At 45.0% G+C, this 14190-nt stretch overlaps 1 protein-coding gene across 18 annotated transcripts in view; it reads left to right on the top strand.

The window, feature by feature from the left end:
- LOC143815937 (protein 4.1-like) overlaps nucleotides 1–14190 on the top strand; it is a 405258-nt gene that overhangs the window by 280796 nt on the left and 110272 nt on the right. The window lies entirely within an intron of this gene.

The following is a 14190-nucleotide window of genomic DNA, read 5'->3' as shown; positions in this document are numbered from 1 at the left end:
GCCCCATATAATGCTCCATACAGTTCATGATGGGCCCCATATAATGCTTCATACAAAATACGCCCCATATAATGATCCATACAGTTTATGATGGGCGCTATAAGATGTTCCATATTAAAATATGCCCCACATAATGCTGCACAAATGTTAATTATGACCCCATAAGATGCTCCATAGAGACATTTGCCCCATACAATGCTGCACAAATGCTAATTATGGCCCCATAAGATGCTCCATAGACGAATTTGGCCCATATAATGCTGCACAAATGCTGATTATGGCCCCATAAGATGCTCCATAGACGCATTTGGCCCATATAATGCTGCACAAATGCTGATTATGGCCCCATAAGATGCTCCATAGACACATTTGGCCCATATAATGCTGCACAAATGCGGACTATGGCCCCATAAGATGCTCCATAGAGATATTTGCCCCATACAATGCTGCACAAATGCTGATTATGGCCCCATAAGATGCTCCATAGAGATACTTGCCCACATATAATGCTGCACATGGCCCCATAAGATGCTCCATAGAAATATTTGCCCCATATAACGCTGCACATGGCCCCATAAGATGCTCCATAGAGATATTTGCCCCCATATAATGCTGCACATGGCCCCGTATAATGCTACACAAATGCTGATTATGGCCCCACGAGATGCTCCATAGAGATATTTGCCCCATATGCTGTTGCTGCGATAAAAAAAAAAAAAGAAATCTTACTCGCCTCTCGTTGCTCAGGCCCCCGGCACTTGCTATATTCACCTGTCCCATGTTTGACCGCCGAGCGCTGCTGTGTTTTCCGCGTCTTCTGCACTGACAGTTCAGGCAGAGGGCGGCGCGCACACTAATCGCGCCATCATGCCCTCTGACCTGAGCGTCACTGCAGAGGACATGGAAGACGGAGCGGCACCGACGGTGGAACGTGGGACAGGTGAATATCGCGCACTGCCCCCCGTTATACTCACCTGCTCCTGGCGCGGTCCCTGGTTCTCCGGGCGCTGACAGCTTCCTGTATTGAGCGGTCACATGGTATCGCTCATTACAGTAATGAATATGCGGCTCCACCCCTGTGGGAGTGGAGTCTGGTCCATATTCATTACTGTAATGAGCGGTACCATGTGACTGCTCAATACAGGAAGAAGCTGTCAGTGCCCGGAGAACCAGAGACCTGCAGGGACCGCGCCAGGAGCAGGTGAGTATTAGACAGCTGTCCCTCCCCCTTCCCTGCCGACCCCTGGGAATGACTAGAGTATAAGCTGAGGGGCAATTTCAGCCTAAAAAAAATGGGCTGAAATTCTCGGCTTATACTCGAGTATATACGGTAATTCAATTAAAATGAGGACATAAGACTGTTATTCTTACTGTTAAACATTTGTGGAGCTTCACTTTATTCACTTTGCATATTAATAAAAACTGATCCCTTTAGCTTTATTAGTGTACACATATGACTTTCCATTGTGGGTTTGCTTGTTAAATAACCGCTGCGTATTTAAGAAGTGTAATTATGCATGAGGTTTCACTAAATCTCATTTACACACTGTAGAGATTGTCTGCAACCTTCACTGTGTGTACTGGGGAGAATAAGTATTTGATACAATGCCGATTTTGCTAATTTTCCCACCTACAAAGAATGGAGAAGTCTGTAATTTTTTTATCATAGGTAAACTTCAACTGTGAGAGGTGGAATCTAAAAATAAAGACCAGAAAATCACATTGTATGATTTTTTTAAATAATTAAATTCCATGGAAAAAGTATTTGATCACCTGTTCGTTTTTCTCTAAGAAGCCCTCCTACTCTGCACTCATTACCTGTATTAATTGCACCTGTTTGAACTTGTTACCTGTATAAAAGACACCTGTCTACACACTCCAACCTCTCCACCATGGCCAAGAGCAAAGAGCTGTCTACAACAGGGACAAAATTGTAGACCTGCACAAGGCTGGGATGGGCTACAGGACAATAGGCAAACAGCTTGGTAAGAAGGCAATAACTGTTGGCACAATTATTAGAAAATGGAAGAAACACAAGATGACTGTCAATCTTCCTTGGCCTGGGGCTCCATGCAAGATCTTTCCTAATGGGGTAAGTATAATGCTGAGAGAGATCAAGAATCAGCCCAGAACTACACGGGCTGATCTGGTCAATCAACCTAAAGAGAACTGGGACCACAGTCTCAAACACTAAAGGGAACCTGTCACCCCCCAAATCGAGGGTGAGCTAAGCCCACCGGCATCAGGGGCTTATCTACAGAATTCTGTAATGCTGTAGATAAGCCCCCGATGTATCCTAAAAGATGAGAAAAAGAGGTTAGATTATACTCACGCGGGCGGTCCCATCCAATGGGCGTTATGGTCCGGTCAGGGGCCTCCCATCTTCTTATGATGACCTCCTCTTCTGGTCTTAACCCTGCGGCTCCGGCGCAGGCGTACTTTGTCTGCCCTGTTGAGGGCAGAGCAAAGTACTGCAGTGCGCAGGTGCCGGGAAAGGTCAGAGAGGCCTGGTGCCTGTGCACTGCAGTACTTTGCTCTGCCCTCAACAGGGCAGACAAAGTACGCCTGCGCTGGAGCCGCAGCGCGAAGACCAGAAGAGGACGTCATCTGATGAAGATGGGAGGCCGCGGACCGGACTACGACGCCCATCGGACCCGACCGGGACCTCCCCTGGGTGAGTATAATCTAACCTCTTTTTCTTATCTTTTAGGATACATCGGGGGCTTATCTACAGCATTACAGAATGCTGTAGATAAGCCCCTGATGCCGGTGGGCTTAGCTCACCCTCGATTTTGTGGGTGACCGGTTCCCTTTAACGTTATTAACACTACGTCGCCATGGATTAAAATCCTGGGGGGCACACAAGTTCCCCCTGCTCACGCTAGCACATGTCCAAGCCTGTTTGAAGTTCACCTGTGACCATATTACAGAGGAGGCATGGGAGAAGGTCACGTGGTCGGATGAGACCAAAATTGAACTTTATCAACTGCACTCTCTGTATTTGGAGGAAGAAGAATAAGTACATCCCCAAGAACACCGTCCCAACCGTGTAGCATGGTGAGGAAACATCATATTTTGGGGGTGCTTTTCTGCAAAATGGACAGGGAGGATGGATGTGTCTCGAGATTTTGGCCAGCAAGCCCCCATCCCTCAGTAAGAGCATTGAAGATGGGCAGTGGCTGGGTCTTCCAGCATGACAACGACCCAAAACACACAGCCAGGGCACCTAAGGTGTGACTCTGTAAGAAGCATTTCAAGGTCCAGGAGTGGCCTAGCCAGTCTCCAGACTTGAACCCAAAATAAAATCTTTGCAGGGAGCTGAAACTCAAGGTTACCCAGTTAAGTTCTGTTTTTCTGTTGTATCAGATACTTATTTTATGCAATAATATGCAAATTAATTACATAAAAATCGTACTATGTGACTTTCTGTTTTTATTTTTAGATGGTCTCTCACAGTTGAAATGTACCTACAATAAAAATTACAGACCCCTCCATTCTTTCTAGGAGGTAAAACTTCAAAAATCACCAGTAAATCAAATACTTATTTTCACCATTTTGTGTGTGTGTGGTGTGTGTAACATATTAATATATAAAATACAATTGTGGAAAAGTGTTTGCCCCCTCCTGTTTTTCTATTTTTTTGCATGTTTGTCACACTTAAATGTTTCAGATCACCAAACAAGTTTAAATATTAGAAAAATCTCATGTTATCTAACACAAACTGAAGTTTTTAAACAAAGGTCTTTATTAAGGGAAAATTAAATCCAAACCTGCCATGCCCTGTTTAAAAAAAAAAAAAAAGAAAAATATGTGGTTTCCCCCTGTCACGGATCCCACCGTGCTGCCACCAATAAGTCACGGATCCCACCAATCTGTCACGGTTCACGGAGAAGCTACCTTTATCATCCCCACCACACACCAATTTGTCACAAACTGGGGTTGTTTGGTTGCCCCTCGTTCCTTCTGAAGAGGAGTCTAAATCCCACTTACCAGTTTTCGCTTTGGAACTTGCAGCTCTCTAGCGCCCGCATACCCTCAGGTCAGTCAGGGTACTGCACCTAGGGTAATTAGTCGCCAGAAGGTCTACCTGCTATGTACTGGCTATTAGGCATGCTGCAGCGAGGGCGATATAACTACTCCCACACAGGCGGGAACAATAATTATCAACGCCGCCGGTCGCTGCAAAGACGCCCGATTGCACAGGCAAGTATGCTGCCACCAGCTCTGATTATCCAAGGATAAACGGATTTGAAGCCAACCCAAATCGAAGCGTAATTTCTTCAGAGGACGCGACAGTTCGTTTAGAGCATGGAGAGACAAGCTAGTAATTTTATATTTTACTCCAAAAAAAAGGTATGCAGTGTTTACAAAGTATAAAAAGATATTATAAAGAAGACAAATCATGTGTACGATACAATTACAAATAAAATGGGATTAAAATTGAAAAGAACACTTACAGGTCGTTATATCATTGCATCATCATGGCGGCCGTGTGCTCAGGAGACACATCAAGGTGCATCAGAACAGCTTGCGGAGCTGCTGTTAGCTCGCTTCCTGGGCCAAGACTGATTCACAACTCACCAGGGTTAAGATATGCCCTCTCATCGTGACAACACTGACTGGGCTGAGTTATGAAATGCACTCCTCTTTTCTCAGAATTATGAAAACTATTTTCATTCCTAACTCGCTGTATGAATCTCGTATACGAAAGACCCAATGATCAGAATGTGCCCCATCAGAATGTGGTTATAGATATATTGATGGACATCCGGAATATATAATTCTTATGTCCCTAGCCTGGAACGGTGCCCATATATATATACCCTTGAAAGAACAATAGAAGTGCCTGGTTCCTATGTACCAGTTTTAACCAGTACCAGTTGGGAGAGGGAATGAGAAGGGTAGGAGGACTTGTCTGCTGCAGCTAACAGCCATAAAACTGCTCAGTGGGCTGCGACACATTAGTATCAAGTTACACAGTGTGCCTGCCATAAGGCTTGGTTTTTGTATCAGCTTGTGTCTGTCCCATGGTACATTCTAGAACTAAACTCACATTATGGCATTTTTACATTATCGTGACACCCCCTAAACCTATTAACTGGTTGGGCCACCCTTGGCAGTAACAACCGCATACAAGTGTTTGAAATATGTGGAAATGAGTCTTTTACAACTCTCTGAATGAATTTTGACCCACTCATCTTTGCAGAATTGTTGTAATCGGCCACATTGGAGGGTTTTCAAACATGAACCACCTTTTTAAGGTCATGCCACAGCATCTCAACTGGATTAAGGTCAGGACTTTGACTAGGTCACTCCAAAGTCTTTTGTTTTTCTAAAGCCATTCAGAGTTGGACTTGCTGGTGTGTTTGGATCATTGTCCTTGCTGCATAACCCAAGGGCACTTCAGCTTGAGGTAACAAACAAATGGCCAGACATTCTCCTTCGGGATTTTTTGGTAGACAGCAGAATTCATGACTCCATTTACCACAGCAAGTCTTCCTGGTCCTGAAGCACCAGAACATCCCCCGACCATCACACTACCACCTCCATATTTTACTGTTGATATGATGTTTCTTTTCTGAAATGCTGTGTTATTACTTCTACGCCAGGTGTAATGGGACATACACCTTCCAAAAAGTTCAACTTTTGTGTCGTCAGTCCACAGAGTATTCTCCCAAAGTCTTGGGAATCCTAAAGATGTTTTCTGGCAAAACTGAGAGGAGCCTTTATTGCTCAGCACTGCTTTTCGTCTTGGAACTCTGCCATGAAGGCCATTTTTGCCCAGTCCTTCTTGTGGTGGAGTCATGAACACTGACCTTAAGTGAGGCAAGTGAAGCCTGCAGTTTTTTGGATGTTGTTGTGGAGTCTTTTGTGACCTCTTGGATGAGTCATCAATGCGCTCTTTGAGTAATTTTAGTCGGCCGGCCACTACTAGGTAGGTTCACCACTGTTCCATGTTTTTGCAATTTGTGGATAATGGCTCTTCAGTGCGGTTCACTGCAGTCCCAAAGCTTTAGAAATGGCTTTATAACCTTTTCCAGACTGATAAATCTCAATTACTTTGTTTCTCCTTTGTTCCAGAAGTTCTTTGGATCACAACATGATGTCTAGGTTTTGAGGTCCTTTTGGTCTACTTCACTTTGTCAGACAGGTCCTATTTAGGTGATTTCTTGATTGAGAACAGGTGCGGCAATAATCAGGCCTGGGTGTGTCTAGAGAATTTGGTCTTTGCTTCCCAAAGATGTGGTAAATCACAGTTGATTTTTTTGTGGGGGGGTGGGGTCGGGGCACGCAATCACTTTTTCACATAGGGCCTGGTAGGTTTGGATTTCTTTTTCCTTTTAATAATAAAGACCTTCATTTAAAAACTGTATTTAATGTGTACTTGTGTTATCTTTGTCTTTTTATTTAAATGTGTTTGGTGATCTGAAACATTTGTGTGGCAAACATGCAAAAGAAAAGGAAATCAGGAAGGGACAAACACTTTTTTTTCACACAACTGTAGGTGGGTAAATTTGTTTTAGGCACACAACCCAGGTCAAGAATAACGACCCAATTCCACTAGGGAACAAACGATGTACTAGTCCAATTTAAAATTTTATATACTCTTCATTAGACATAAAATAATTGCCAGGTGTTTGTCAAATACGACCATGAAAAACACTTAGAACAAGGCACCACATCCCCCTTTATATCCCCATCCGTGTCAAATTGCAATACCAGAATAATCTATTGTACTAAACAACGGGGTCATCCGCGTATGCTTCATGAAAGCCGGTGCCAATCCGACCTGTGACGCATATGCTGCGTCATACAATGATCGCGTTCCTGCAGGTCAAGTGAAAGGGTTAACTGTAATTTCACTCAACCTGCAGGGACAGGGGGAGTGATACCTCAGCACAGAGGGGGTGGCTTCGCCCCCCCCCCCCGTGGCTACGATCACTCTGATTGGCTGTTGAAAGTGACTGTTTCACTTTCAATCAGAGCAATCATAATATTTCACCAATGAAAATTGGTGTAATATTACAATCCAGCCATGGCCGATGCTGCAATATCATCGGCCATGGCTGGAGACCACGATCTGCCCCCGCCACCGATCTCCTCCCCTCTGTCCTGTCCTCTGCTGTCCTCTGCTCCCTCCGCAATCCGATTCCCCCCCCCCTCCTGGTCTGATCCCACCGCCCATACTTAACGAGCTCCGGTGTCCCTCCCGGTGTCCGTTCGTCTTCTCCATGGGCGCCGCCATCTTCCAAAATGCAGTGCGCCCGCCGAATCAGCCGGCAGATTCGTTCCAGGTACATTTTGATCATTGTGATAGGTTCTATCACAGTGATCAAAATAAAAACAAGTAATTAACCCCTTCATGACCCAGCCTATTTTGACCTTAATGACCTGGCCGTTTTTTGCAATTCTGACCAGTGTCCCTTTATGAGGTAATAACTCAGGAACGCTTCCACGGATCCTTGCGGTTCTGAGAATGTTTTTTCGTGACATATTGGGCTTCATGTTAGTGGTAAATTTAGGTCGATAATTTTTGCGTTTATTTGTGAAAAAAATGGAAATTTGGCTAAAATTTTGAAAATTTTGCAATTTTCTAATTTTGAATTTTTATTCTGGTAAACGAGAGAGTTATGTGACACAAAATAGTTAATAAATAACATTACCCACATGTCTACTTTACATCAGCACAATTTTGGAAATACCTTTTTTTTTTGCTAGGAAGTTATAAAGGTTAAAATTTGACCAGCGATTTCTCATTTTTACAATGAAATTTACAAAACCATTTTTTTTAGGGACCACCTCACATTTGAAGTCAGTTTGAGGGGTCTATATGGCTGAAAATACCCCCAAAAGTGACACCATTCTAAAAACTACACCCCTCAAGGTACTCAAAACCACATTCAAGAAGTTTATTAACCCTTCAGGTGCTTCACAGCAGCAGAAGCAACATGGAAGGAAAAAATTAACATTTTACTTTTTAGTCACAAAAATGATCTTTTAGCAACAATATTTTTATTTTCCCAAGGGTAAAAAGATAAACTGGATCCCAAAAGTTATTGTAAAATTTGTCCTGAGTATGCCCATACCCCATATGTGGGGGGGAACCACTGTTTGGACGCACGACAGGGCTCGGAAGGGAAGGAGCACCATTTGACTATTTCAATGAAAAATTGGTTCCAATCTTTAGCGGACAACATGTCGCATTTGGAGAGCCCCTGTGTGCCTAAAGATTGGAGCTCCCCCACAAGTGACCCCATTTTGGAAACTAGACCCTCCATGGAACTTATCTAGATGCATAGTAAGCACTTTGAACCCCCAGGTGCTTCACAAATTGATCCGTAAAAATGAAAAAGTACTTTTTTTTTCACAAAAAAATTATTTTAGCCTCAATTTTTTCATTTTCACATGGGCAACAGGATAAAATGGATCCTAAAATTTATTGGGCAATTTCTCCTGACTACACCGATACCTCACATGTGGGGGTAAACCACTGTTTGGGCACAAGGCAGGGCTCGGAAGGGAAGGCGTGCCATTTGACTTTTTGAATGAAAAATTAGCTCCAATTGTTAGCGGACACCATTTCGCATTTGGAGAGCCCCTGTGTGTGTGCCTAAACATTGGAGCTCCCCCACATGTGACCCCATTTTGGAAACTAGACCTTCCATGGAACTAATCTAGATGTGCGGTGACCACTTTAAACCCCCAAGTGCTTCACAGAAGTTTATAACGCAGAGCCGTGAAAATAAAAAATCATTTTTCTTTCCTCAAAAATTATTTTTTAGCCCACAATTTTTTATTTTCACAAGAGTAACAGGAGAAATTGGACCCGAAAAGTTGTTGCCCAGTTTTAGGGGTCGAGTTCCCGCCTCTGCACAGGGGGAAGCTCGGGCCATCTCTGTTGTGAATTCCGTTCTCGGGCTCCCTCCTGTGGTCGTGAATGGTACTTTGGTGAGTTCTGTCCTTGGACACCCTCTGGTGGCTTTGAGTGGAACTGCTGATCTTTGAGGTTGGCTTTCTCAGCTGCCCTCGTTTATTGCTTCTGCTCGCTTCCCTATTTTACTCTGCCCAGGTCGTTTGTCCATGCCAGCTGTCAATGTCTCAGTACTGGTTCAGATCTCTCTTGGAATTCTCAGATGACCTGACTACTCCAGCAGAAGCTAAGTCCTTGATAATCATTTGCTGTTCATTGGTTATTTGAATATATTTTTCAGTACATGTTATGTTTCAGTCCAGCCTGCTATTATGATATTTCCTTGCTAGCTGGAAGCTCTGGGGGTGCAGAGCTGCACCTCCACATCATGAGTCGGTGTGGAGGTCTTTTTGCACACTCTGCGTGGTTTTTGTAGTTTTTTATACTGACCGCATAGTTCCCTTTCCTATCCTCTGTCTTTCTAGAGAAGATTCGGCCTCCTTTGCTAAAATCTGTTTCATTCCTGTGTTTGTCACTTCCCTCTTAACTCACAGTTAATATTTGTGGGGGGCTACCTTTACTTTGGGGAATTTCTCTGAGGCAAGGCAGGCTATTATTTCTATCTTTAGGGGTAGTTAGCTCTTAGGCTGTGAAGAGGCGTCTAGGGAGAGATAGGTACGCTCCACGGCTATTTCTAGTGTGTGTGATAGGATTAGGGATTGCGGTCAGTAGAGTTACCACTCCCTCAGAGCTTGTCCCAGATTTTCTGTTTTAACCATCAGGTCACTTCGGGTGCTCCTAACCACCAGGTCATAACACATCTCCGCTGCGGTCTCCCATTCTTCTTCTGCCGCAGTGGAGCCTGCTCAGCGGAGACGTCTGTCCCAGCGTCTCGCTCAGTCTGACTCTGTACAAAGAGTTACTGCTGCTTTTCCTGCTTCTGCCATGGAAGTCAGTGCTGGGCAGTGGCGAGCAGACGCTTCTGGGACTAAGTCCTGCTTTTCTCGTTCTGAGCATACCCAGAGTAAGATCTCTCAGTGGAGATCGAGGGTCACATGATCTGATACTGCAGCTAAGGCCATTGGTCCTTCAGGAAGGTCCTGTAGGTGCTCACGCTCTGTGGCAGCCTCTCATTGGTCCTTCTAGGAAGGTCCTGTACGTGCTGCAACTATTTAAGGCTCACATGGCCGCACGGCCATGCGCTAGTATTGTTCTATGTTATGTGCTTTGCGCCAGTGTGGTAATGTGAGTTTGTGTTCAGGGACCCGGCTGAAATAAGCCCCTAGAATGCTGGCACCTCTGGCGAGGAGTTTGTGTGCATGCATGACCACTGACTGCTCTCAGTTGAGTAGTTAGCCTGTGCCACTGTGAAGTCTAACAGGGCGCAGTGCTTTGAGTTTTGGCTACTCTGTGAAGTAACAGGGTTAGCTCATACTGCCATATAGTTCCGCCGTTTGCTAGCAGCAGGTTCTCTTGCACGGTGGATCCCGGGCTGCGAACGCATCTATTATAATACAACCTCTATATTTACTCGGTGCATTCTGCTAGCCCTAACACAGTTTGTCCTGAGTACGCTGATACCCCATATGTGGGGGGGAACCACTGTTTGGGCACACGTTGGGGCTCGGAAGGGAAGCAGTGACGTTTTGAAATGCAAACTTGGATGGAATTGTCTGCGGGCGTCACATTGCATTTGCAGAGGCCCTGATGTGCCTAAACAGTAGAAACCCCCCACAAGTGACCCCATTTTGGAAACTAGACCCCCCAAGGAACTTATCTAGATGTGTGGTGAGCACTTTGAACCCCCAAGTGCTTCACAGAAGTTTATAACACAGAGCCTTGAAAATAAAAAATAATTTTTCATTCCTCAAAAATTGTTTTAGCAAGCAATTTTTTATTTTCGCAAGGGTAACAGGAGAAATTGGACCCTAATAATTGTTGCCCAGTTTGTCCTGAGTATGTTGGTACCCGGTATGTGGGAGTAAACCACTGTTTGGGCGCACGTCGGGGCTCGGAAGGGAGGGAGCACCATTTGACTTTTTGAACGCAAGATTGGCTGGAATCAATGGTGGCACCATGTTGCGTTTGGAGACCCCTGATGTGCCTAAACAGTGGAAACCCCTCAATTCTAACCCCAACACACCCCAAACCCTAATCCCAACTCTAGATATAACCCTAATCACAACCCTAACCCCATCACACCCCTAACCACAACCCTAACCGTAACACACCCCTAATCCCAACCCTAATCCTAGCCCTAATCCCAACCCTAACCACAACCCTAACCCCAACACACCCCTAACCCTAACCACAAGCATTATCTTAACCCTATTTCCAATCCTAGCCCTAATTCCAACCCTAACCCTAAGGCTATGAGCCCTCATTGCGAATTCGTGTGAGATTTTTCTGCAGCATTTTTGAAAAATCCGCAGGTAAAAGGCACTGCGTTTTACCTGCGGATTTACCGTGGATTTCCAGTGTTTTTGTGCGGATTTCACCTGCGGATTCCTATTTAGGAACAGGTGTAAAACGGAATCCGCACAAAGAAGTTCTAGTTCTAACCCTAATTCTAACCCTAACCCTAGCCCTAACCCTAACCCTAGTGGGGGAAGAAAAAAATATATATATTTTCTTTATTTTATTTTTTGTCCCTACCTATGGGGGTGATAAAGGGGGGTTCATTTACTATTTTTTTTAATTTAATCACTGTGATAGGTTTTATCACAGTGATCAAAATGTACCTGGAACGAATCTGCCGTCCGGCAGATTCGGCGGGCGCACTGCGCATGCGCCCGCCATTTTGGATGGCGGCGCCCATGAAGAAGACTGACGGACACCGGGAGGCTCGGTAAGTATGAGGGGGTGAGATCGGAGCACGGGGGGATCGAAGCACGGGGGGGCGTGGATCTGAGCACGGGGGGGAGGACAGGGGAGCGGACGGGAGGACGGAGGGGAGCGGACCGCAGTACGGGGCATAAAGGAGGACTGGGGAGATCGGTGGCAGGGGGCAGATCAGAGTTTCCAGCCATGGCCGATGATATTGCAGAATCAGCCATGGCTGGATTGTAATATTTCACCACTTTTCATAGGTGAAATATTACAAATTGCTCTGATTGGCTGTTGAAAGTGAAACAGCCAATCAGAGCGATCGTAGCCACGGGGGGGGGGGGGGTGAAGCCACCCCCCCGGGCTGAAGTACCACTCCCCCTGTCCCTGCAGATCAGGTGAAATTGGAGTTAACCCTTTCACCCGATCTGCAGGGACGCGATCCCTCCTTGACGCCACATAGGCGTCACAGGTCGGATTGGCACCGACTTTCATGATGCCTACATGGCGTCACAGGTCGGAAGGGGTTAAACCCCTCCCTTTATCACTCCCATAGGTAGGGAACATAACAAAATAAAGAAAATATATTTATTTTTCCACTAGGGTTAGGGTTGCAATTAGGGTTTCATTTAAGGTTAGGGTTGCATTTAGGGTTAGGGTTGCATTTAGGGTTAGGGTTGCAATTAGGGTTGCGGTTAGGGTCAGAATTAGGCTATGTGCACAAGGCGCGAATTTGGCTGTAGATCTGCAGCGGATTGGCCGTTGCGGATTCGTAGCAGTTTTCAATCACATTTACAGTACCATGTAAACCTATGGAAAACCAAATCCGCTGTGCCCATGGAAAATACCGTGTGGAAATGCTGCATTGTATTTTCCGCAGCATGTCAATTCTTTGTGCGGATTCCACAGAGTTTTACACCAGTTCCTCAGTAGGAATCCGCGGTAAAATCCGCACAAAAAAACACTGGAAATCCGTGGTAAATCTTTTACCTGCGGATTCTTCAAAAACGGTGCGGAAAAATCCTCACACGAATCCGCAATGTGGGCACATAGCCTTAGGGTTAGGGTTGAAATTGGTGTTACGGTTGGAAATAGGGTTAAGATTAGGGATAGAGGTGTGTTGGGTTCAGGGTTAGGCTTGTGGTTAGTGTTATGGTTCGGGTTGGGATTAGGGTTAGGGGTGTGTTGGGGTTAGGGTTGTGATTAGGGTTATGGCTAGAGTTGGGATTAGGATTAGGGGTGTGTTGGGGTTAGTGTTGGAGTTAGAATTGAGGGGTTTCCATTGTATACGCACATCAGGGGTCTCCAAACGCGACATGGCGCCATCATTGATTCCAGCCAATTTTGCATTCAAAAAGTCAAATGGTGCTCCCTCCCTTCCGTGCCCCGACGTGCTCCCAAACAGTGGTTTACCCAAACATATGGGGCATAAGCGTACTCAGGAGAAATTAGACCCCCAAAGTTGTGCAATTTTTACTGTTACACTTGGGAAAATTTAAAATAAAAAAGGGGGGCTAAAAAGTTATTTGTGTGGGGAAAAATGATTTTTTATTTTCACGTTTCTGCGTTATAAAATTCTGTGAAGCACTTGGGGGTTCAAAGTGCTCACCACACATCTAGATAAGTTCCTTAGGAGGTCTAGTTTCCAAAATGGGGTCACTTGTGGGGGGTTTCTTCTGTTTAGGCACATCAGGGCCTCTGCAAACGTAACATGATGACCGCAGACCATTCCATCAAAGTCTGCATTCCAAAACGTCACTGCTTCCCTTCCGAGCCCCGACGTGTGCCCAAACAGTGGTTCCCCCCCACATATGGGGTATCGGCGTACTCGGGACAAACTGGACACTGGACAACTTTTGGGCTCCAATTTCTTCTGTTACCCTTGTGAAAATAAAAAATTGTGGGCTAAAAAATAATTTTTGTGGAAATAAAAATGATTTTTTATTTTCATGGCTCTGCGTTATAAACTTCTGTGAAGCACTTGGGGGTTTAAAGTGGTCACCGCACATCTAGATTACTTCCTTGGGAGGTCTAGTTTCCAAAATGGTGACACTTGTGGGGGAGCTCCAATGTTTAGGCACACAGGGGCTCTCCAAACGTGACATGGTGTCCGCTAAAGATTGGAGCCAATTTTGCATTCAAAATTCCCTTCCGAGTCCTGTCATGCGCCCAAACAGTGGATCCCCCCCACATATTGGGTATCTGCTTACTCAGGACAAATTGTACAATAACTTTCGGGGTCCAGTTTCTCCTTATACCCTTGGGAAATTAAAAAAAATTGTTACTAAAAGATCATTTTTGTGAATAAAAAGTTTAATGTTCATTTTTTCCTTCCATGTTGCTTTTGCTGCTGTGAAGCACCTGAGGGGTTAATACACTTCTTGAATGTGGTTTTGAGTACCTTGAGGGGTGCAGTTTTAGAATTGTCACTTTTGGGTATATTTAGCCATTAG

This window comes from Ranitomeya variabilis, chromosome 3, assembly GCF_051348905.1.
Source record: "Ranitomeya variabilis isolate aRanVar5 chromosome 3, aRanVar5.hap1, whole genome shotgun sequence".
Classification (NCBI taxonomy): domain Eukaryota; kingdom Metazoa; phylum Chordata; class Amphibia; order Anura; family Dendrobatidae; genus Ranitomeya; species Ranitomeya variabilis.
This window is presented reverse-complemented; position numbering and strand designations above follow the sequence as displayed.